Raw genomic sequence first — 26,475 nt, 5'->3', positions numbered from 1 at the left:
TCCAATGAAATAAGAACTATTAATTCCACTGTACAAATTAAAATACAGAGAATCACATTGTTACATAAACCAGGATCTTTTTTATTTCATTCTGGCTTAATAGCTTCTGCTTTCTTTACACTAGCAATTTCGACTATTTTATATAGAAATAGTGTCAGCTATTGAGCTATTAACTGGTAGTCATTATGGGAACAAGATATGTAAGGTACATTCTCATCCCTCTGGAGTTACACAAACATTAGGGGAGAGAGATAGATGCTCAGCTAACTCTAAATCAGGACGGGTTGGGCTAAGTATTATAGTTTCAATTTTACCTATTATCTAATTTCAGGCTGCTTAGTCAATGAGTACTTAGTGTGGTTGGCACATGTTTTCTAGTCTTTTTTTTTAATCAATAAAAAGATTGTGTAAGAAATTAAATAAATTTAAACTATTTTTCAAAAGATTTCTTCATAAATGTTAACAGGTCAGTCTAACACATTTCTGGGGAGTAATAACTGAAATAGCATAGGTTTTGCAATAGTTCCTTGTACACATCTCAAACTCCTATGTGCTGTAAGTTGAGGACAAACCCTATAATTTAATTCTGTGAAGCACCTCTACAGTTAGTAATACAGGCCTTAAATAGTGTAGTAATTGCTCAATAAAAATGTGTGCAATAAATCTTGCTGAGTGAAAGGAGTTCCCATGCATAGTTTAAGGCATATACTTCATTTTCCTAGAAATGTACATGTCCTAATTGGGATACTCTGAGAATATGAGCTTGAAAAAATTTAGAATTTATTCACAATTCCACTTATCTTAGTAGCTAGAATTTTTTTTTGCAATATGTAATTTATAAGCTAAGTGCAACGTTTCTGATAGCATCAAAGCAGTCTGTCAGCAGCCTGCATGTCTGAGCTCTCTAACAATCAGACGCGTGTGCATCTATGTAGCATTTTTGCTCCACTCTTTACTCACACATTTCAATTCAGTACTAAACAACACATTTAATATCCTATTGTTGCTTTCCATTCTGCAAAGCCTAATATTAGCAAGTCTCTCTTCTGAATTCCTAGATTTCAGTTTAAACTTGAGTTTGTATTATTTCTCTTGTGAAAAACAATTATATATATACAGACACTGTGTCTAAAGACACTACAATAAGAATCCTTTTTTTGGGATTAGTCAGAAAAAATAATGAATATGGAATTTCCAAATACAGTCTCCATAACTAAACATTTGTCTAAGAGTTCTTCTCTCTTAGAAAGAGGCAGGGTGGAGGGAGAATTCTTGAAATCATATCAACTCTACCTTTGAATACTCCACATTGGTAGAGGGTACCCAACTAACAAGTCTGTGCCTTGTGAATGCTCAGTGTAAGGTGACACACATAGGTACTCTTGTTACTGCTGCTAAGGAACCCCTCCAAATGAGGAAAACACCTCTGAAGGGGTACTGTGCCTCATTCCCTGGCACAAAATCTGGTTGCTTTTGATCCATACAATCCTAAAATAACAAGAACCCTGATGCAAACTGGAGTGAGGGTGTGGGGTGAGATGGTTCCAACAGCAGCAAGCACTGCCTTTAGATAAGGGGATCCCCTATCATGTTGCCATGGTGCCCACAGAAAGGTTTCTGACAGCAAAATGGAGCTTAGAGTGTATCTCTCCATTGAAAAACTTAAACATTTTAAATAGTAGTGAGATTTTATACCACTACTAGAAGCCCAGTGAACGAAATTTGTGCACTGGGGGTGGGGGCAGGGGGGGTCCTCAACCTGGCCTGTGCCCTCTCGCAGTCCAGGAGCCCTCGGGGAATGTCCGACTGATGGCTAAGCCATCAGTCAGACATCCTTAGCACTTCCTTAGTGCTGCCGCAGAGGCGGGAGAGGCTCCCATCACCGCCGCTGCACTCACCAGCCATGAGTCCAGCTTCTGGCTGAGCAGCGCATCCCTGTGGGAGCGCACTGACCACTAGGAAGCAGCTCCTGCATTGAGCATCTGCCCCTGGTGGTCAGTGCATGTCATGGCGACCGGTGGTTCCACCATTTGTTCAATTTGCATATTAGCCTTTTATTATATAGGATCATAGAGCAATGTGTGATTCCAAATGAGTTAAATTATTATCTTCTTTCTCCTTGAACTATTCTGCTACCATACTCACCCTTGCTTGCTGTACTATAGCTACACTAACATCCGCACCTGAACATACCAAGCACATTTCTCTATCTTCTCTCCTCTCCTTTCTTTTCCTCACTTATGGAATATTGTATCCCTAGATAAGCACTTCAATTTAGTCTCTGCTCTACATCATCTCCTCAGAGATGATGCCAATGAGCACCAATCTAAATCCATATCCTCTGTCACTGTCTGCTTACCCTGCTGTCTTTTCCTTCAGACCCCACTACACTTTCAGTTTTTCTATATCACCTGTCTCTGCTCTAGAATTAAGCTTCAGGAAGATGGATTTTGACTTTTTCCCCTGTCTTATTTATCACTCTATACTCAGAGCATTAAAGAGTTAACTGATACATTTAGATATTCCACAAAAAGGCAGTTAATATTAAAAAAATTAATATGTTATTGGACTTTGCAATTTTTTTAAAAAAATTTATTGATTAAGTTATTACATATGTGTCCTTATCCCCACATTACCCGCCATCCCCCCCACTCATGCCCTCACCCCCCTGTTGTCTGTGTCCATTGGTTTTTTTTTATATAAGTCCTTTGGTTGATCTCTCCCCCTTACCCCCACCCTCCCCTACCTTCCCTCTGAGGTTTGATGGTCTGATTGATGCTTCTCTGTCTCTGGATCTGTTTTTGTTCATCAGTTTATGTTGTTCATTATATTCCACAAATGAGTGAGATCATGTGATATTTATCTTTCTCTGACTGGCTTATTTCAGTTAGCATAATGCTCCATAGTTCCATCCATGCTGTTGCAAAAGGTAAGAACTCCTTCTTTTTTACCGCCGCGTAGTTTTTTATTTGACCACCTAACAACTCTATGAAGTAGATAACATGGGTCTTATTTTAATGAGCAAAAAAAAGCACATCAGATAATAAATTAATCCACCAGTTTTATCTTTTGATAACCAATAGGGTACTAAGTCAATGACTTCCTAATATAGAAAAGGCAAGCCTAGAGAAATATGATTATTATTAAACTGTCTTCATACAATTCAGCATGATTGTTGGAAACCCACAAATAGGGAAATAAGTGTGTAGATGTCATCTTTTTTTTCTCCCCCTCTCTAATAAATGCCAAAGTTTATTTGGAGAAGACTTATAAAGAAGCCAGAAGACACAACTCTACTATCAGCTTTGTAGAGAATTAGGGCTTACAGAAAAAAAAAAAACATTTGGGACTGTAGGTTCTAACCCACTTGTGACACTTAACCATATAGGGTTTTTATTCTTGGAATATTAATGATTCAGGTTTAACAATCTTATACAGTAAAATCTATACATGGGAAATATGACCATTATCCGGGACACACACAGACATCACAAAGCCAACCTCTACCCAGGATTAAAAGCATGCAGAGAGGGAATTCTTTAAGAATAATGTGATCTGGTGATTTATTCCAGCTTCAAGTAAAGTTTCCTTTTATTTCTGCTTCAAATACAAATGACTAAAGAATAGTTAGCAAGAACACAAAGATGAAATGTGAAAGTCACAAATTGATATTGAGAGAAAAAACACTTTCTAGTCAGTATTAACTAACTTTTGGCTCTGGTAGAAAACCACATTCCTAAAAGGGCCATTTTTTTTATATACACTTCTGATAAAATCCAGCAAATAATAAACAAAACATGTTGCTTTTAGTTTCCTATGATAACAAATGGTTCTTTTGTTGTTGTTTTTCGAGGTCACATTGTATTATGTTTTTTGTAACTCTTAGCATAAAACTACCTTTCAGCCTGGCCAGTGTGGTTAAGTGGTTGAGCACTGACCCCATCAACCAACAGGTCACCGGACAGATTCCCGATCAGGGCACATGCCTGGGTTGTGGACTCAATCCCTAGTGGAGAGCGTGCAGGAAGCAGTTGATTGATGTTTCACTCTCATCAATGTCTATCTCTCTATCCCTCTTCCTTACACTCTCTCTAAAATAAATAAAATATATTTTGTTAAAAACTACCTAGCAAAACAAACAAAAAATAAAATAAAATTAAGGAAAAGTATAAGTTTATGCTATAGCAAATGTAGTACTCAATCCATCCTTGTAGTGAAAGAAATATCAATGTCCTTGGCATGATTACAGAGATGCTATCAGAGGTGAAGACAAATATAGTAGAAGTGTAATCACATTTAACAGAAAAATTATCATCATTTTCCTAATAATCACAAGTGCTTTTATTGTGCTTTTATTTCTTCTGAATGTTTACATTCAGCCATCCTGGCTGAACGTCAAAAAGTCCCATTCAGCAAATCTCTGGCACACTGAGTGATACTCGAATAGCTGGCTGACATTAGCTGAACTGCCCTATCTGTCCCTCTCTTGCACTTCGCCCTGCATCAGTGCTCCTGCAGAGAGCATTTCACATGGCACAGGATGCGGCCCTTGTCCTGTTCCAGCAGAGACCTGGACCACATGCAGCTGTTAGGAATTCTATAAAGGTCATTCTCCCTCTCAAATTTTTGTGTATTATTTGTTTTTGTTCTTATTCTACATTTGACATTGTTCCCTATCTCTACCTCTGCACAGCTCAACTGCAAGTGGATGAGCATGTATCACTGTATATGTAGACATATATAAGAATCACATTTAAAATAAATTAGTAAAAGTAACCTTTTCTTTTCTTTCATGATAACCCTTACCTTAACACAGTGCATCATCCTACAAAATAGGAAAATGACTTGTAAAAATGCACTATGTCCTTCTTTTCCCACTTTGTCTTTTAATCATTATAATTTTCTTCTATTCCACACACAAGAACAACATCAAAATGTGTACATGTTCAGAAAGAATGTTTGAAATGTTTGCTGGATTAGAGGAAAACAAAATTTCAGTATAAAAATATGTTCTTAAAATTGTTTTTTAATGTTAAAATAATTTTTGTGAAGTAATTTTCACTTGTTTTTGTTTCATAAAGGAAAAATGTTGGTCAAATTGACTGGGCTAGCTTAAGAAAAAGATCTGGCCAAGGAACCATGGCTCATTTACAACTCCCATCTCTCAGTGGGAAAGAAGGTAAAATAGAATTATATTCAATTCCAGCCAAGGGCATGTACCTTGGTTGCAGGCACATCCCCGGTAGGGGGTATGCAGGAGGCAGCTGATTGATGTTTCTCTCTCATCGATGTTTCTAACTCTCTATCCGTCTCCCTTCCTCTCTGTAAAAAATCAGTAAGATATATTTATAAAAAAAAAGATCTGGCCAAGGAACCATGGCTCATTTACAACTCCCATCTCTCAGTGGGAAAAGAAGGTAAAATAGAATATATGTGACACATGTCTAGTTACTCTCTGGCAGAAGATCTACTCTAAACAGAAACCTGAGTCAGGTTTTCCCAGTGGGAACCAGTGGGTGAGAGAGCACAGAACCTTATCTAGAATTGTAGGCAGGAATACTGCTACTCACAAATATTTATTAGAATATATGTGACACATGTCTAGTTACTCTCTGGCATAAGATCTACTACTCTAAACAGAAATCTGAGTCAGGTTTTCCCAGTGGGAACCAGAGGTTGAGAGAGCACAGAACCTTATCTAGAATTGCAGGCAGGAATACTGCTACTCACAACTATTTAATTTTTTAGGAATAATGTGAAACAAAGACCTATGTGAACTTCAAGTACTTGTATAACCAACTGGAGAAAGTGAATAGATACTCAAAGGTGTAGACACAGAGCCTATCAGTTATTTTTTTATTAACCATTGACACTGTGTGACTCAGAGAAAGGCACAACAAAATAACAGTCATCAGTAAAGCACCAACAAAGCAAGGATTGAGGTGTTTTTTGTTTTGTTTTGTTTTTAATGACAACTCACTGTAAGAGATACTTCACTTTTTTTTCTCTATCAAATGCAAGGCTACAATAATATTAGAATGTGGTGAAAATGTATGGGTTACCCTGCATCATAGTGGTTACAAAATCAGAGAGGGCTGTTAAGACAGAATCTGTCTTCTTATTGGCAAAGTGGCTATCAGAGAAAAAAAAGAGCACAGGGCACATGGAATAGATACAAACACGACAACTATTTTCTAGACATGATTAATAAGGGAAGAAATGAAGACAGGTGTCAGACTCTATTCTATTTCTGTGCTGAGTGAAGTTGAGCAAATAATATAACAAGGCTAAAGTTCCTGTAACTTATCTGCAAAATGGGAATGATGATAACACCAGCTTTATTAGGTTATTATAGAAATGTAATGAGATAATCGCTATAAAGGGTTTGTAATAATGATTAGCATATTGTAAGTGCTTTATAAATGCATTTGCTCTTATATATGATTATGAGTAAGTTAAAAATAATTCTCATTTCAGAGAATGGACTTAGTCATTTTTCTTTTGTTCTCTCCTTTATCCTTTTGTTCTCTTCTATAGTATCCTCAGAATTTTTACAGAGAAATAAATCAGACTAAGGGGACTTTTTATTTATTACATTTATGATAGTGGCACATAGGCCAACTAGTTCAATGATCCCTTTATACACTTTACCATCACTTCCATTGTATTTTATTTCAAATAACGTGATTCTCAATAAAAGTCCTTTTTCTTTAAAGTACCTTTAAATTAAAATTAAATTGTGGAATTTACATTCGGAGTTCTATACAAATTGTGCTGATTTGATTTCAAATGTCCAACTAATTTACTGACCTTCAGTCAGTTACAAACCTGTGGAACGAACTCTATTGATTAAAATCACATTAATAGCTCAATTCCAGAAGACAAGTCAAGTTTAACTGAAAAAAAGAACAATTAGTAAATCAGTACTAATATATAAAACTGCCAAGAGAATGAAATTCTTAACAAATTCCCTGTGACTTCCCTCTCCCTTTGTTTTCTCATAAAAACACAATTTCTCCCTATAGAATTTGTTTACATAAACATAGGACATGCAAAATTAATATTTTTGTACAGTAAATTTCAGGAGGTTTAGAAAAAGAATCCATGATTATTTTAAAATTAAATTAGAAGGTAATTGATTTTTTTTATAGAATGGACATTAAAAATCTGAAAATAATATAATTTGAAGAGATTGTATAACATTAATTTGAAAAATGACTTAAAGAAGGGTTATGTCTCAAAATGGCTCCAGGAAGCAGAAAGATTATGAGCTTATAAAGTAACTAAAAAAACATTTATTTTATGAACATTCTGAAGCAAAAAAGAAAAAGGATGAAAAAAAACTAAAATTGTTTGAGGTGTTTTCTGTCGTGTTAAACAAACAGCAAATCTCTTTGAGTTTGAAAAAGAGAATATAAATAACCCATATTTTCAAAGACAGTTTTCCTCTTCACTTGACACAATTACAAAAATCAATTAATTCCAGCCTAAAGATATTTGGCAAATATGCACAAAACAGACAAAAATAAAATGTGCAATTATCTAAATAAAACTATTGTATTTTTGAAGTTTTGAGGGAAGGCAGGGAAAAGAAGAAAAGTAAATGAATATTTATTGAAAACTCATCCTGTTCCAGTCACTGTTTTATTTTTTAGAACACTGAAATAAATTGTCCAAAAGTGATAAAAACTAGGGTAAATTGGCATATTCTCAAGCAATTAAAATATATGTGCAATGACATGGTTTGACAGAAACAAAATTAAACTTTATTACATTTTAGCAAAAATGAGTTCCAACCTTAGTTTCAAGGGTAAAGAGGTGAATAGGAAGGAGAGAGAATGAGGAAGAAAGTGTGGAGTAGGTAGTTTGAAGAATAGGCTATGGATCTGAGTAGACTTTTCAGGGCTCTGAAGTCTTGGAGAAGTTCTAGAAAATGGCATATACACTTACTGCCCCCAGAAGCTTGTGGGAATAGTTCTCCAACAATTAGGTTAGCTACATGTAACATATTAGCTGGTTTCAAAGGAATTAATTACAGTGCTCCACAGCAATATAGACAGGGAAAATGGACTAATCCTATCTTAATGAAAATAATTATCCAATTCTACATAATTGGGATATTTCTATCTCCTGGCCAATAGCCCACATTAATACATCTTTGATGATATGACTATAGTTACTTTTTCGGTAAAAATTACATTTAATAGACTATTCAAAAACTCCTTTCTATGCAGCATTCAAGTCACTTAACCTCTCAATTTGCTCATCAGCAAAAGGAGGACTCAAGGCTATAGATAACCTCTAATATTCCAACTGCCAAGTTTAGGATTACATCATTTCTGAAAATGACCTAAAGACCAGGGTCTGCCCAGGTCTGAAAATCACCAGGGATGAATAAAGGACAAAGGCTGCACTCTTCTGGGGAGCACAGTGAGAGGGGGGTGCTCTCCAATCCAGTCCCACATCTGGAAAATATTGAAAGTAATACCCTGGGTGCCAGCAGGGAAGAAAGGAGATAAGGTTTATATGAACGAGGTTATCAGGGGAAGAGCAAGAGTGTGAGGGTAAGAGGCCATTGCAGGGCATCGCCTAACCATTCTTCAGTTAAACCGGACTTTGGACCCCTGAGAAAGGGGAGAAGTTTCATAGAATCTAAGGATTTTACACCAGATTGAAGAAGGGCACATTTCTGTAGGAGAAGTGAGTAGAGTTTGAATCAAATTAGATAACATGGAGATTATAGTATAATCAATGCAAAATCACAAAACAGTATTTCCTGATTTTCCCTTATAATAAAAATAATTACTTTTTAAAATATGCATCTTCGACACTTTAACTGTTAAGGCTATTCCCCTCTTATATGGAGTATCTGCTATTTTATAAAAAAAATAATCACAACTTATTTGATGATTTCTCCTTTTAAAATGAAAAAAAAACAAGCAAATTTAAATCTTTGTTGTAAATTCTCTTTACATTTCCTAGAACAATCCACTCCATGTAAAAATACATATCCTTTATTTAGTACCAGAGAAACAGCATCTGGAGTTAGGTGCAAATTGATGTGATTGCCAATATCTAATGAGTTCTGCTAGGAGCGACAGTCAAACAGCAGATAGAGAGAATGGATGTGAAAAGGATAAAAGCAGTGATTACAGATACCAATTTCTGATTTTAAAAAAACAGTTAAATGTGTTTGTGTGAACAAAGCCAACCTATACCCAGCTATTTTTCCTTTTCCTGCTGCCTGTGAAGAAAAGAGCTCTAGGTAATTAAAAAACAAAACAAAAATAAAACCTAAGTCTATTTCTTTAATCAACATAAAAGACCTAGATAAGAGCAGGAAGCAACCTGTTGCTAGGTCAGAATCACTGCCTAGCGAAGGAGGATCTGCCCAGGGGAGCTCTGAGGCTGTGGCTGCCCCAAGCTGCAAGCTAATCGCATGCCCGCAGATAGGAGTTTGCAATGAGAGTGCTGCCTTATTTGTCCCTGTTTGCCTCCAGTCAGACCTAGTTTGTCCCTTTCACCCACGCAGAAATCTTAATACTGCCATGGCCACTCTCAAAAGGGTCTCAGTTTGGACAATAAATTATAAGATCCACCTATTTCAAATTAAAGGGTGTGGCCACTAAATATCAGCATCAGTGATAACAAATAATATTCTAGCCGTCTATTTCATGTAAATTTAGAGTGAAATGTCATCTTTGAAGTAGTTAACATTAAATTCGGTTACTTTAACAAAGACATTCAACTGTGATGTATATGTTGTGAAAACCCATAGCTGATGTATCATAGAACTGTACATTTGAAAGTTTTATAATCTTAATAACCATTGTCACCCCATTTTAATTAAAAATAAAATAAAAAAGAATGCCTGGCCTCCAAAATTTAAAAAACAAAACAAAAGAAAACACCATAGCTGTAAATCTGAATTAATGTTTCAGAAACAGAGGTACACAGGGAGCCCTATCTGATCTTAGGTGTGATACCCACTCTCTAATGCAAACTCAGACCCAGGGTCCTGAGTGGAAGTATATTTAAATTACAAGTTCAGTCCACGTAAGTATGAATACTAGCTATCTGCAGAGTCTATAGGTCCATATTTTAAATTTTATTACAGTTCCAGATGAGGTAGAGAGGAAACAGGAACAGGCAAATTTGAGACCTCCAAAGTTTCATTACTTATCTAGAGACATCACAGTTAGGGATTGGCAACATGATCCAGACACGATCCACACATAGTCTAACGCCAATATCAAATCCAGCACTTCTATTTTTGGTACCATATGCCACTCTGTTTAAGAAAAAAAAATTACTAGTCATCCCAGGTTTTGACTGACTCAGCTCACTTAGGTTATCCATCACTGGTGCTAAATGTCTTATCCCTTCATCTACTCTACAACCCATCAGAGAGCCCGTGAGCAAGACTGAGCAATGCTGAAGCCTTCCTCCCCACTGGTGCACTCAACTGTCCATCCTTGGCTCTCTTCCAAATAGATCAACTTAGTAAGAACAAAAAAAAAGCAAGATCCAAAAATTAAGTTCTAATAATAGATCATACTTAAACTGTTTTCACCAGGTTAAGCACTGACAGTATGGATTAGAAAAACAAGCGGAAAAGCTAGACTCTAAACAGAGACACCAGGAGGAAAGAAGACAGGCTTTTCTGGATCCAGGCCATTCCATCCAGTGTTCTCACACATGAGCAGACACACTGTTTCTGCTCTCACATTCTTCAGACTCCACATCAGTGTTTGAAAACATTTCTTATCTGAGAACCCAGATCCTTAACTATGAAGTAGTCTTCTAAGACTCTTAAAAAAAATAAGTAAGGCCAACAAGATCCCTTTAATGTGTTCTAAGTCCTAAATGGCTCATGTCCCACAGCAGGCTTAGCTTCCTGCCATCCTAGGAGCACAATTTTCCTTCCCTTCAGCTAATTATGTTTGCAGATAATGTGTAACTAAACCACACAAAATTCTATGGAAATGCTTTTACACTTCTATGCAATTTTAATAATTTACACAAGGGGATTCTACTTGTAATATACACAAAAAATTTAAATTAGCATATTTTTATTTTACTTTTAGTAAACTAAGATTCTGTCAATGATCATTCCATGTTAAATGGAAATAGCTAAATAAATAACAGCATTAGTCTTTTCATATTAGACCCAGACTTTGATTTTTTAAAAAGTATACTCACATTAAGAAATGAGAATGAGATATATACTTTAAAAGGTCAGTAACATTGTTTAGAATTAATAATATGAATTGATACATAAGCACATAGGAACTAAAAGCCATAAGGCTCTTGCTGTTGTAGGATTACTATTTTCTGAATAAAAGTAGCTCAAAAATATTTCAAATGGTTCACATTTTAAATAGAAAATGATACTATTAACATTGAATCTAAGAAAAGTTTAGAAAAGAATGACAAGAAAAACACTTTGCTTTTTTAGATTAAAATGGGATTGATGGCTATGGAGAATGGCCTTTTTTTTTCTCCATATGAGGCTGGAAGGGAATTATTGGGAAGCTGCTCTCTGGGATATGATACTACAGTCATGTCAAAATAATTTTGAGTTCAAACCAAGCTCAGTTTCTCTCCTCTATAATCCTATATTAGTGATTAATAGCATCCTCATCCACTCAGTCCCTCAGGACAGTATTCAAAAATAATGTTAGACCTTGTTCTTTTACCTGCACTCACTCCATGACTGAGTTGATGAATGCAAGCTTCTTAGTCTCTCTCTTAAGCAAATTCTCCTCTTCATTCCCATTTGCCATGATTGGAACAGCCCTCACCAACACACATCTAGAGTTGGAGTATCATCCCATATACCAAAAGGTTTCCGTTTTGATTCCTGGTCAGTGCACATACCTAGGTTGCAGGTTGATCCCCAGTGAGGTCCCATACAGGAGACAACCTATGGATGTTTCTCCCTCTCCCTCTCCCTCCCTCCCTCCCTCCCTCCCTCCTTCCCTCCCTTCTTTTCTCCCTTCCACTTGCTCTAAAATCAATTTTAAAAAAGAAAAAAGCATATCCTCAGGTAAGAATATAAAAAAAGACAATAGGTAAGTGCTGGGAGAGTGTAGCAAACCCTTGTGCACTGTTGGTGGAAATGTAAACTGTGCAATCACTATGAAAAACAGTATGGAAGGTTTTCAAAGGATTAAAATACAACTATAGTATGATCCAATAATTCCACTTCTGGGTATAAATCCAGGATTTGGAATCAGGAACTCAAAGAGATATCTGCGCCTCCATGTTCACTGCAGCATTATCCACAACAGCAAAAATAAAAAATAAAAACAAACAAACAAACTGTCTATCAAAGGATGAATGCATAAAGAATATTCCATTATTCAGCCACGAGAAACAAGGAGATTCTGCCCTTTGTGACAGCTTGGATGAACCTTGAGGGCAGTGTGCTAAGTGAAATAAGCCAGATAAGACAGAGAAGACAAATATTCTATGATATCACTCATATGTGGAATCTAAAAAAAAGCTTACCTCATAGAAACAGAGGGTAGAATAGTTACTAGGGGTTGGGGGTGGTGGAGGAATTGGAGAGATTAATCAAAAGGTAGAAACTTGCAGTTATAAGAAAGGTTCTAGTAATCTAGTATATGATACGGTGATTCTAGTTAATAATATGGTATTATATACTTGAAAGTTGCTAAGAGTATAGATCTTACATGTCCTCACCACAAAACAATGTAATTTTTATGCGATGGGATGGAGGTGTTAGTGCTACCGTGGTAATAATTTTGTAATATATAAATATATCAAATCATAATGCTGTAGACCTTAAAGTCCCACAGTGTTATATGACAGCTAGATCTCAATAAGGCTGGAAAAAATAGCCTCTACTCTGCCTCTGAGGTTGTTTTGTGGAAGCTTTTCTCCTCATTCCTTCTGATTTATATGGATTAAAATGAACTATTCCATTGGAAATTCAATCAAGGGCCACAGCATTAAGCTCAATTAGCTGCAAGAAGCTCTTTGCTCATCACTGCAGAATAGAATATCTTAGTTTATAGTTGGAGTAAAAGATACAGTATTAAATGATCAAAATATCAATTATTTGGATTAGCTTCATTATTAATTACTATAAGCACATAGTAACATCAATGCAAGGTCAAGAAAATAATTAACTCCTCAAGGATACTTTATAGAAGAATTGTTCATACTTTCTTAGAACCCAAGGGTGCAATAGAAGTTGTTAATACTAGCAAACTATGAATTACAAAAGTGTAACACGTTATCTTTTTTATATTTGTATTATGAAATATTAAAAACATGGATTATTCCAAACTTCCTCTGATGGTATTGATCCGGTGGTTCTCTCTGCACGTTCCCTCCTCTCTCCTCTCTCACTTCAGCACCTAAGGGCACTCCCTGCCCTTGCTACAGGAGAAACAAAGGTTCCAGCACAAGGTTCTGAAGAGCAGAGAGAGCAGCTTGCTTGACAAACCCATCACAGAGCATCATGCTTGGACACAGACTTCTGGATTGTTCTCTCACTTGCTATTGAATGATCCTGGCATATTATAAACGCTCTCTTCCCCTCCAAGAAATGTTGGGGACTGGGCCATCCTATGTGGTGGATGGGGTCTTAAAGGCAAACCTCCATCCTTAACCAAAGTGGAACTGAAAGGTACCAAGGGATTTTACTGTAAGGAGAGGCAACGGGCACACATACTAGTATCATTACTTACAATTCAATTACGAAGTTTCAGATGTATTTATGAAATCAACACTTGTGTAACCACCACTCAGCTTAGGACATAAGACACAATCAGTAATATTGACACCATGCAGCTCTCCTAGATCACATCACTTCCCCTTCTCGCTTCTCTTCAAATGAACCCCAACCTAATCACTAACCATACTTTTGTGTTTATTTTTGTCATGTGTGTCACAGTTTCTTTCTAAAAGTGAAATATTCCATTTCTTCCTGATGGTCTACAATATAGCATCAGCTGGGATTAAACAATGTAGATGCTCATTAAACAATGTATACTGATAGGAATGTCAAACCAGCACAGTGTATACATAATTACCTAACGTGTTTTAAAAGTACAGCTGGAATCTATATATTTTCTTGTAAACATCACCATGGCACACAGAAACTGAGCTAATCATGGGGGTCCTAGCTGTCAGCAGCAGTAACGTTGAAGGACATTCTTTTCCCAAAATAATATTCTTCCTTTGTCCCAGCCTGCATCTTTCACAGTATTATCCCTCTTTGTGACCTGGAAGCTTCAATCCTCTTATAGGTTCAGCAGCCAAGAGGAAATTTTATCTTCAGAATCTAAACAATATTTTGAGAAATTAAAAGTATATCTTCTCAGCAAACCTGTTCATATAAGCATAAAGAGGCTGAATTTCCGGTTTATGGATTATTGAAAACCCTTTGTGCCCTATTCCTTGCTTTCAGCCATTTCATTGCTGATTAGCATTGTCACTGAAGGGTGAATAAGAAAAATAAAAAGGAAGACTAAGAACACCCATTTTTGCTGTTTATTAACTGAACTCTTATGGAGAAATATGAAAGTACTGACCAGTTAGTTTTTGAACAATTCCAATTTTTAATGCTTGTCTTATTCACAATTATACCTACATAATTAAAACTTGGTATTAATATGTTTTCCCAATAGCACTTATTCCACTTGAAAAGGAAACTAATGTTACTTGTTCTGTGAGATAATTTTCTCTGTGTTTGATACAGTAAAAAACTGTCATTTTCATTGATGTTCTACACATCTATAAGAAAGTACAGATTAGTAATATGAAATAGTAGCATACTAATAGCTTCAAATGATGAAGAAAAAATAAAAATAAATGCATTTTCTCTATACCCAAGAAACTATGCTTAGAGGGATGAGCTGATATGTGGTAACAAATTTAGAAATGGTCTCATTACTTCTATTAATTACAGGATAACTGGATCTCAAAGCCACCTCCTTTACAGGACCTTATAGCATAACTACTGGCATCTATAGAAAACAAAAAAGATGAAAAGAGGCCAATAGTAGAGACTTTCTCTTAGGTCTATGGCATGACTGTATTGTTTTTGTACCCTATAGGTACAAGGTGAATGATTAACCATCAGAAACTTGAATAAAGAGATTTCTACTGTAAATGAAGACCTTCTGTAAGTGATCATCTTATCACATAATTTTTTCTGAGATATATTTTTGCTTTATGGCACCTTAAGGGCATCATAAAGACGGCAATTATTGAATTATCATAATCCCCTTTGTGGTAACCATAGCCTTTCAACTGTGAGTCCTGAATTGCTCTACCTTCAGCTTCCTGATAATACAGTATGAACTCAGGAGGCAGATATGCCTAAAAACATCTAAAGAATGGAAAACATGTATTATGTGTGTACTTTTGTATTCAACATAATAGGCACTCAATAAGCATTTGTTGATTTTTTTAAAAAAAATTACATGTCATGGTTTTCATCTACCTTAAAACTATATTTTTGCAAATGAGTATGAGGATATAGATTATGATTTCTTATCTTAAATATAATGAACTATCAAAAATGTCCCAAATCCAACTTGACTGCACCACCAAAGAACAGAAGAGTAATCCCTCTCAAATCTGTGCATGAGCCCATGCTAATGATATGTTAAATTTTTAACAGTTTTATTAAGAAGAAATTTATCATGATTTTCATAAAGTCCATGCCTCCTTTTCAGTTTTGCTGAGAATTGCTGGAATTTCTAAAAAGAAAATTCACTAGTTTCCTGTTGTCACCATTCATAGAATCAGCAAAGAGAAAAGATCCAACATTGAAGAGCAAGACAGTAATTGCCACTATACCACTAGCGCAGTGTTGTCTGTTGTCAGATTGTGGAGATTATCAGAAGGAAGAATCCCTCTTCTAGATTTTAATTCACTCTAAACTGCATGCAACAGAGCACTAGAACTGACTCTCTCATCCTGCTTTAACTTCTAATAGGTTACCTGTTCTTTGGTTTTTAAGGTAATCAGCCAATCTAAAATGAGCTGCCAGTGTGGTATGTCATTTCAATGATGTCTAGGTTAAGTAAAATAAGTACTTCACCAATTTCAGGTGCCCATTCTAATTTAAATTTGGATTTAAATACGCTTAGCATTTCTTTCAGATGATTACATATCACCACCTAGAAAGTTATGAAATAGTAAATTTGAAATATTTTTAATATTATGTATCTCATTAACTATGTTCTTATGTTCCAGCCGTAACACAGTTTGCTTTTTTATCACTCATCGTTATGCCCAAACTACAGGACTCCTATCCCCTCACTGTTCATGTAGTCCATGTTTACACATCAATTAATAAATGTAACCAAGCAGAAACAACCATGTGACATTCATATTACATTGTTCCCATAAGACAAAATGTTTTCATAGAGGAGAAAACACTGGAAATCTCTCTCTCTCTCTCTCTCTCTCCTCACACACACACACACACACACAAATATAATTCACTGACATCTAGCATTCTTATTTCAATACAAATCTTATTTTAGTGGCAAAATCAATGTAATATACATAAATTATGTGTTACTAATAGACCAATGAAATAATTAAGATTCATTTTTAGGAGGCTGAATTCTGAGATTAGAAAATTTAGAACATTTCCTTTCCTCATTTTCACCTATGACTAAAGATCTGTCAGCTATGGTATAGCACAAATAGAAGTGAAAGTTCCATAAAAGGAAATATTTAAATGTGTCACTGAAAATTAATATCTTATGAATTTCTTTCATCTATTTAATTTCTATGTGGCAATGATATGCATTGCCTTGTGAAATAACTATTGCTTTTTTAAAAAAAAAAATTGTTCCAAAGTGATTTTTAAGTAAATCAAATGCATACTAGAAGTGAAACCTATAATCAATTCAAATGTGTCTATTTATTGCTACAAGAGGATTTTATGCTATTTTAATGCTGCTACATAGGAATACTGTAAGTTCTTAAAATTAGTACATTAAATTACATATTGACTCTATTTGTAATGGCATATCAATACTCTTTAAGGTATAATCCACTCGTAATTTCAGGTAAGACATTTTTATCTAAGTTTGAGTGCTAATCTGGGAAATGAAATAAATCAAAATCCAGAACAACTAATAGAGTCTGCTTTAGAAAGGACATCTAAGCTATCTCTGGTTAATTCTACTGGCATCGGCCTGTATCACTTGATCAAGGTTACAAAGACAAACAACAGTGCTATCCAATCACTTGCTGTCCAAACTAAGCAATCAAATACGTTTACATAAAGAGAAATACTTTGTTTTAAATCCTCTTTTTGAAAAATTCTTATGATTGAACTTTTTAAAAATTATCATATATATCCCAGCACTCACCTTTTGAAAAAATTTTTATTTTTTTAACCTTTATTGTTGAAAGTATTACATATGTCCCCTTTTTTACCCCACTGACCACCCCCTCCAGCCTGCCCCTGACCCCAGCCCCAGGCCTTCATCACCAATTGTCTGTGTCAATGAGTTATGCACATATGCATACAAGTTCTTTGGTTGATTATCTCCCACCCACCCACCCTTCCCATCCTTCCCTCAAAATTCCACAGTGTCAACAATCCTCCCTCTACCTCAAATCCCCTCCCCCACTCCTTTGTTTTCCCTTATGGCAAACCTGACAGAGTTCCTCGTGTCCCATTATATTTTTGAATCCTCCCCAATCAGTATTTTGTCTGTTCTAATCCACGGAAACCACTTTTTATCAGAGTTACCTTGGTCCTCAACATTTTCAAATGCGGTAGTCAAGTCTCAATTTTCATTCACAGAATTTAACAGGGTGTCTCATTTGCTTCTTCTTGATACTTTACTCACTTAGTTTCCAGAACAACACACCCTCTGCTTTTCTTTCTAACTCACAGGTCATTCAATTTGCTCTTTTCCTGGATCCTCTCCCGCTACATTTTGGACTATCCTATGGCATAGTCCTGGAGTTCTCTCTACACAGTTATTCCCTGAATAGGCTACCTCCCCCGTTTTTAAAGACTATGTCTATAATGATGAATTCCAAATATAAAGCTTGAATCCATAAATTCCAGACTCACAAAATCAAATGCCAACTTAAATTCTCACATTTGATGTGTAATAGGAATATCCAACTTAACAAATGTAAATTTTGATGTCTATCTGAAGCTTGCCCATTGCCCACGTTTCCAATTTTAGTTAATAGTAACACATTTCACCCTCTTAGTTCAGGTAAAATACCTTAGAACCCTCTTTACTTCCTCTGGATTTCTCCCAGTTGAATCATCATTCAGAAAAAATCCTCTTTCTTCTACCTTCAGAATAAATCTACAATCTGACAACTACTCAGTTAGGTTACAAACTAGTCCAATTCACTATTGTCAAGCTAAAATTCATCCAGTATGTCTTCTCCACCCAGTCCGCCCAAGCAGAGAAGGTTACCTTTCTAAAATACAAACTATGTCATACACATTTAATCTCAACACTCCACTGGGCCGCCTATATACCCGGACAACTTAAATACCTTACCATAACTACCATAGTCCCTACAGGACCTTCCCTAGTTGCCTCTCAGACCTCATTTCCTTCTCCTACCTGCTTTGCTCATTACGCTATAGCCACAGTGACTTCCAAGGTGTTCCCTAGTGTCTGGTCTCAAGGCCATTGCCTCTGTTATGCCTTCTTCCTGAAATCCTGTTCATCCGATAGCCACATGACTGATTTCCTTTCTTTTAGTTATGTCTCTGCTCCAATGGCCATCTCTTGAGAGAGGTCTTACTGAAATGAGTTTTAGGGACAATATAGGTAGGTTTAGGGAGTCTCAGAGATAAGGAGGGTCCATGGGAGAGGAATACATAGATGGAAACTTGAAGACACCAGGGTGCCTATCTTACTTGTACAGAGGATAGAGATATGCCACGGGCTGATGGAAACATTTCTGGTCTGAGCAATTACAACAGCCACAAACCAAGGACAGACAGGGGTATCTCTGACCTGAGCAATTAAAGTGACCATAAGTTAGACCAAAAGTAGAAGAGCTGCGGAGCTGGGAGAGCTATAAGATAAGGCTTATCTGACAGCACAACTGGTAGAAAACCATAAGATAATCAAAAGTGACTTCAATCAGCAAGATAAGGGGAGAGAAAGTGGGGGGCACCACGTGGAGTTTGAGGTTTGAAATTAATACCATATATCAGAATAACCAATGAGGAAAGCAGGGGTGGTCCCAAATTAAGCAAAGGAACCAATAAAAAAAAAAGTCAGATTCAAACAAAGAACTGCAGCATATATAAACCGGAGACAAAGGGACAAGAGGGAGGGGATTTTTTTTTATTTTCCCATTAGAGAGAGAGAACAGGCTTTTCCCACTGTGTGGGGCTCCCCATGGAGTCCCCTTTGGGGACACTCCTGCCCAGATAGAGTTTGTATCTATTTCCAATAAAATTCTAAATTTTTTATTAAATAAGCCTTTTTGTCCACGAGTTTATTCTTCAAACTTCATGAGGACAAGAACCCACGGGAAGAAAAGTCTGCACCCCATACCCCACGTTTCATTACCAGATCACCCCATTCAAAACAGCAACTTCATTCAGTCCCTCATTTTTCTTTATAGATTTATCATTACCTGACATTATAACATTATATTTTCTTATTTCTCCTTTGCCTGCCCGATGAGAATGTAAACTCCGTAAACTAAAAGAAGAGAGGTTATTTGTTCAACATTCCAGGGCCTAAAAGCAGTACTTCATAGAGAAGAGATTCAGAATAAGTGTTTGTTGAATGAAAAAAACCTGCTCCCAATTAGCACACATACTACATGTTGGCAGTAGTGCTTACCTTACCCTGCAGTTTCAGGAACATTAACATATGCAATTATGACTTTAATAATGAAGCAAACACCTTATTTATGTACTCAAAGCAATGACATATGATTATTTCTAAAAGTTATTTGAATTATTAGGGAGTGAAAAAAGTATAAGAATTATTTTAATAAAATTAATTACTTGATCTTTTTCATGAATAAAATATTTTCAAATAAGAAACTTGACTCAGAGTGATTTAAAATTTCTCACACACACAGGCAGGTGCTTAGCTTCTTGTACTTGCCTCTGAGTTTCCCTCTATTCACCTGGGGAAGTTTTCAAGAGGTCAACCCAGCCTCAGCTGCACATGAATAACCACTGGGTAAGCAACAATAAGGTGAAAGAACACCTGAAGAAGGAATCCAAAACTTTGAAGGTCTTTGACAAAATACTGAATGTTTCTTTTACATTATAGTGATACCAAACACATGTGGATATTCCTGGTGTGCAACGAGTTTGTAAATTCCAAACATTACAGTGGTCTGTGGTGGTTAGAGCATAAGACTACTAATTTCTCCAACCAGCCTTAATAAGTAAGAGTAGCACTGAATATAACACATTAGTATTAATACTAGACACAAGAGAAACAAAATCTAAAATAAAAAAAAATCCACCTCTCTCAATCCACTACTTGTAGTTATCTAGAATATCTGATGAATAAATGTTATGCATAATTCTTGTTCATACCCTAAAAATCTTCATTTAAGGCAGTGGTTCTCAACCTTCCTAATGCCGCGACCCTTTAATACAGTTCTTCATGTTGTGGTGACCCCCAATTTCATTGTTACAAATTGAACATAATTAAAGCATAGTGATTAATCACAAAAACAATATGTAATTATATATGTGTTTTCTGATGGTCTTAGGTGACCCCTGTGAAAGGGTCGTTCTACCCCCAAAAGGGTCGCGACCCACAGGTTGAGAACCGCTGATTTAAGGGGTCCTTAATTTGTGTGATTAAGGTTTTATTCTCCACCTATTTCCCCTAATATAGTTGTGTTTTAATTCACTCTACACCTAACTATTAAGACAGTTATATGAACCACACGACTGTATCTCTTCTACAAATTCCTGAAATATAGTACTTTATTTATTCCTCAAATATATTATTTTATTATTTTTTTCTTATCCTTTAGCTATCCATCTGATCAGTTGATTTTGTTCTGAGCTTTCAATAACACATTATTGAAATAATTTATTAATTAACAGTTTATTAATTAATATTGGCACAGGGCAAAGTCTAACATAATATGACTAACTGTTCCTTCATTTAACCTATTATTGTATGTGATTTTTGTTGATGCTAAAACTAATTTATCAGATTAAAGTTGACTAAGTTTCATCCTCTTATAATGGGATGTACTAGAAGAAAAATTTTGCCTCTTTAAAAAAATTAAATAAACAAAAAAATTAATAAGTGATAACAGACATTGGTTGTATATTACCATACAAACCAGATGGTTGTGGTATGTGTGTGGCGATTGATACAATACATGAAACAATAATTATCAGTCCAAAATTATCTGAAGACATATATGATCATTCACAAAATTCAATGATGACACTGTTTTTACATATATCTGTATTTGTGTTCACATAATATATGTTTATTCAAAGCTCCGTGTGTATGGGATTCATGTTACAAACATCAATCAGTTCTGAACTCCAAATGTTCCATAGGAAAGCAGAACCACTGCAGTGAAGAAATTGCTTAACAAACTCACTCACTAATGTCTGTTTATACCAGCATCGTTATGCATTCTTACAAACTTCTTGGTGTCTTAGACTTTTCAATAGAGAATGAGTATTAGTTTAAGAATATATTTTGTTATTTTCAAATTTGTGAAAATTTACATCACTAGGTCTAGGAAGCTCATCTATCTACAGAATAGAGGGTGTTGATAAATCCTAAAATTAAATTCTGACAAGAATAAGAGACAGGATATAATATTTCCTCTTCAGGTTTGAAAATAAAAACCACCTGTACTTTACAACATCACAAACCTCATTAAATGGCATTTTTCCCCTGAGGATTTAAGAGAATATATATTTCATGTGATTTTCAAATAGGACAACAAAGGAACAGCTCAGAATGCAGTGACACCTAATGGCAAAGCTATCTTTGTAGGCGATAAATGTATTTTCTAATAAATGTATTTGTAGTAAAAATCTAAGTATTCCTACTCACCAATATGCTGTCTATAATCTGAAATATCATGAGGATTCACTAGCAATGCCAAATACTGGACTTTTTTAAACTAAAAGAATATATGCAAGTAAAAAATTCTGCATGAAAAAGTGTGGTTTTAAAATTACAATATTCCTTTGAGATAAAATTACAGTATGATAAATTTAGCTTTAGAGATTAGAATTAAATGTAATGCATCTTCAATTACTTTTAAGAATTTCAACTCATTGTTACGGTTGGATAAGTTGAAAGTTAATCACCTTGATTTTTATTCCTATTTTAATTGAAATTTATAGGAGGTATTTACTGAACATACATTTGGAGTAGAAAGCAAAGGTCCTTAGTGTACTGACTTATTAGTCATGTCATAGTTGATAGCATTGAATAATAACATTGTCTAAGTTAATGCACATCTAAACTGTGCTCAAATAACTGTTTTAATGACACAGAATAAAGGTAAAGTATAAACTTATTTTAAACTCAGAAACTACTTCTTAATACATTCTAAGTTTATACTATGTATTACCCATAATTCAGAGAGCAATGAACTCTTATAAATAATAAGAGGACAGTTTAAATCATTGAGATATTTTATACAGTGGGAAGAGTCCTTGATGATCTGGGGGCTATCATTAAACAATGCAAATCACAGTGGAAATGCTTTTACATTCTGTATTTGATAGAACAGTCCTCAATAGCAACAGAATAAAAACTGATGGTTTAAATCTACCCTCTATTTGTGTTTTATAATGCACTGACACATTTTACTCAACCACCAATTTTGTACTTTAATTTGCACTTTCTCATGATGAAAATACTCTGAATTGTGTAAGGCTTCTCAAATGTCATAGTTGATGATTATGATCTTGGAGGATAAAGCATCAATGGCTTATGAGAAAAGCATGAGTAAATGCTTGGTTCCTAGTTCCTGCTGGCATAAGGTATTTTACCATGACTGCCAACAACAAAAACATGCTAGTCATTTTTGTAATAAATGAATAAGTACTCAGTGTCAGTGTTTCCTTGCAGAGACATATAACTGAGGATAGCTCATTTCAATCAGTTCTGTGAGCACAAGACCCAGATAAAGAAATGAGCATACATTAAGCTGTTAAAGCATGAGATCCTCCATATTAGATATGAAGCAAAGCACAAACTGTGCAGTTGGCTGGAAATGCCACCTAATCCCTGCTTAATTAAAGCAGTGCTCTAAACTCCTGTTGTGTTAAGGGAGTCAAGAGTGTGGGACGACTGATGTATGAAGAAAATAGCACTCGGCGTGGCTAATCTCAAAGACTTTGGAGCTTTCTAGCTACATAAATCAGAGCGACTTTTGAATAGCCTCATAAAACACAGTATCATTGCCATTCCACTCACGACTTTTTGGTTCTTCCTACAGCATGCAGATCATTAGGAAACTTCTAAGCAATCAAGTAATGTGGGTCTGATGAAATTACTCAGTCAATGCACAGCCTTAAAGTAGAAGCGTAATTTCAAAATCGCATACTTTTTAATGTGTCAAAAGGCCTTTCTTTGGGGTGGGGGGATGAAGAAGATCACAATGGAGGTGATTCATTTCTACATACTGTGTCTGTGTCTCTAGAATATTCATATGTTAAACAGTATATAATAATCAATTTTTTTAAAATTTTTTAACAGAAACACAAAATAATTATATTATGCTTTTTGATGGCAATAAATACATTTCCATTTCAATCATTAACTTAACCAATAGAATATACCGCATCATTGTAGTGAATTAATGTGTTTAATATAACATGTTAGAGTTTAAAATATATAACTGACTATATTAATCTACCTGCATGAATAGTAGAAAACAAAGAGAAAGAAAGAAGAATGGAGAGAGTTTTCATACATATATTTTGGTTTAATACCAAAAGGAGTCAATATTTAAAGAACCTCTTATAATGGAATACTACTAGGCCATCAAAAAGAAGGAAATCTTACCTTTTGCAACAGCATGGATGGACCTGGAGAGTATTATGCTAAGTGAAATATATTAACCTCTGAAGTGCACACAAATTAGTCTTGAAAAAGACAAGTAGCATATGATCTCACTTATATGTGGAATCTAAAGAACAACATTAACAAACAAAAAAGGAACAGACTTATAGATACAGAGTCAGAGAGGAAGGGGGTTGAGGGATGGGAGAAAAAGGTAAAGGGATTAGGCAAAAAAAAAGTTAAAAATACAGACAACAGTAGTTACCAGAAAAAAAGGGGGTGGGGGGAGATAAAGAGAGTGAAAGGGGGCTAAATGGTGATGGAAGGAGACTTAACTTAGGGTGATGAACACACAATACAATATACAGATGATGTATTATAGAATTGTACACCTGAAACCTATAGAATTTTATTAACCAATACATTCAATTGAATTAAAAAGAAAACTAAAAGTATAAACTCACTGAGATCGAGGTGATGTCTTACACTAAATCTATATGCCCCATGCTGAAGTATGTGTAAAAGGTGTTCAGTAAATACATACAGGATGGTGACAATACTGGCAAACAAAAGGAACCTATTGCAGCAGTGTCTTTTATCTTGCCAGCTTGCCTGAACTACACATTACAGCTACTTTCTGCTCAAACACATCACATGAGGCTGTGGAAACCTTTCATTTCTGCATATCTCCTTATATCTCTAGAGTTGAAACATTCTTTCCCTCCTGTTTCATCGCTTTCATCCCTTTAGTCCTGAAATAATATATTTACCATATGCATATTTCTCAGATTAAATATCAAAGCATATTTCTCAGATTGAATATCAAATGAAAGCAGTCACCTCTTAAACATAATTAATTCTCTTTTCCTATCCAACCAAGCAAGTAAACTGATCCAATGAATAGTAACAGGTGCTTTAAAATTTTAATATATGGGCATTTAGTTTTGAATTTATTATCATCAGCCTGAGTTAGGGGGAGAAGGGGGAGACAATTTTAACCTCTGAAGTGTACACAAATTAGTCTTACTTGTCATTTTTTTTTTAATTTAGGAGGTAACATTTTCACTATATTATAAAAGATATGGAGCATTTGAAACAATCATCAATTTGCTAGCTTCCTGGCATTATTAGGTAGTCTATAAAAGAAGCTAATCCTCTTGTCTAATGTACTAATTGCATTCAAGTCAAATTAATTGTCTAAGAAGTAACGATTTCTTTTAGTAGAACATGCACAGTTCATGCATACAACCAGCTTTCTAAAGAAATCTGTAATTTGTACAGTTACTTTTTTGGTCTAGTTATAAATAAGTAAGCCATGTCACACTGACAGACAACAGAATGGAAAGGAAGAAAAAAATACAACAGTTGTGTTCTATTTTGAAACAAATAGCCCAGACTGCATTGCAAAATAGTATTCATCTGGTAAAGGATAGCAAGAGCTGTAGGTGTTTGCAAATAGTGTATTTATTGTGTAGACCACAGCATAAGCAATAAAATAAGCATGTATCCCCAAGCCTTCCCTCCTGAGTGATAAAGAGCATAAGGCAGAAACCGATAATCATAAAATTGAATGCAAAAGTACAACAACATATATCTACATTCTTGTTGCAGTCATTTACACTGGACATAAATGTAAGTCATTTATTTAAGAGGAGCCCAGATCATTTCTGAACTCCATCAAAACATTACTGAACCCTTCCATAAGACCATAATTTTTCCCTGAAAAGTTCAGAACCCACAGGCTCTGTTAGCCCCCAAGCAAAAGGTGATCTAACAGGCAAGCTATCTAGTGTTTAATTTACTTAATGCCTAAGTGCAAGGTTTTCTGAATTCTGACCTCATTACTCCTTGCACAGAGACATATGGTTCTATTGATATAAATAATAGAGAATGGCAGACATGTTTACAAAGACAATGTCTGAGACCCAGAGAGAGGGAGCCCCCCGGAGCTGAGGGGCTGGCCTCTTGGGCACACACATGATAGAAGACCCTGGCGTGGGCAGGCACAACCGCCACCTGCAGCAGGTTAGGCTTACAGGAGCGAGAGAGAGGGAGCGGGAGAGAAAAGGAGGGAGAGAGAGAGGGAGAGAAGGAGGTGGAGGGAGGAGCGGGAGAGTATGTGTGTTGCGCGGGGGAGGGGCAGGGGGACTGAAAGGGGAGATGCTGCGACCCATCTGTCTCCTCAATTTGCAGAACATCACGCCGTGTGGACAGATAAAAGTCCTGTGCCCAGAAATATGCCCCAAGAGGGGCCTCTCTCCAGCCCGATCAGGGAATCTCGCTGGCCCGCAGATGCGAATTTCCGAAAAGGAAATTGCATTAACGCCGAAAAGGCTGCAGGAGCTCGTCTCCGCTCAGCTCTCGCGGATTAGCAAGTGAGAAGAGTTGGAGCCTGGAGCTGCGAGCGCCGTGCATGATAATGACGCGGAGCCCCCGCCCGCCCCGGTCCCCC

General features: G+C 35.8%; 1 protein-coding gene across 1 annotated transcript in view; it reads right to left on the bottom strand.

The window, feature by feature from the left end:
* Positions 1 to 26,475, bottom strand: part of LOC102256632 (glutamate receptor ionotropic, delta-2) — an 841,284-nt gene that overhangs the window by 813,610 nt on the left and 1,199 nt on the right. The gene's annotated exons all lie outside the window — the stretch shown is intronic.

This window comes from Myotis brandtii, unplaced genomic scaffold (assembly GCF_000412655.1).
Source record: "Myotis brandtii unplaced genomic scaffold, ASM41265v1 scaffold1141, whole genome shotgun sequence".
In the NCBI taxonomy this organism is placed as follows: domain Eukaryota; kingdom Metazoa; phylum Chordata; class Mammalia; order Chiroptera; family Vespertilionidae; genus Myotis; species Myotis brandtii.
Note: the sequence above shows the minus strand (reverse complement) of the source record. Positions and strands in the feature narration are given on the sequence as shown.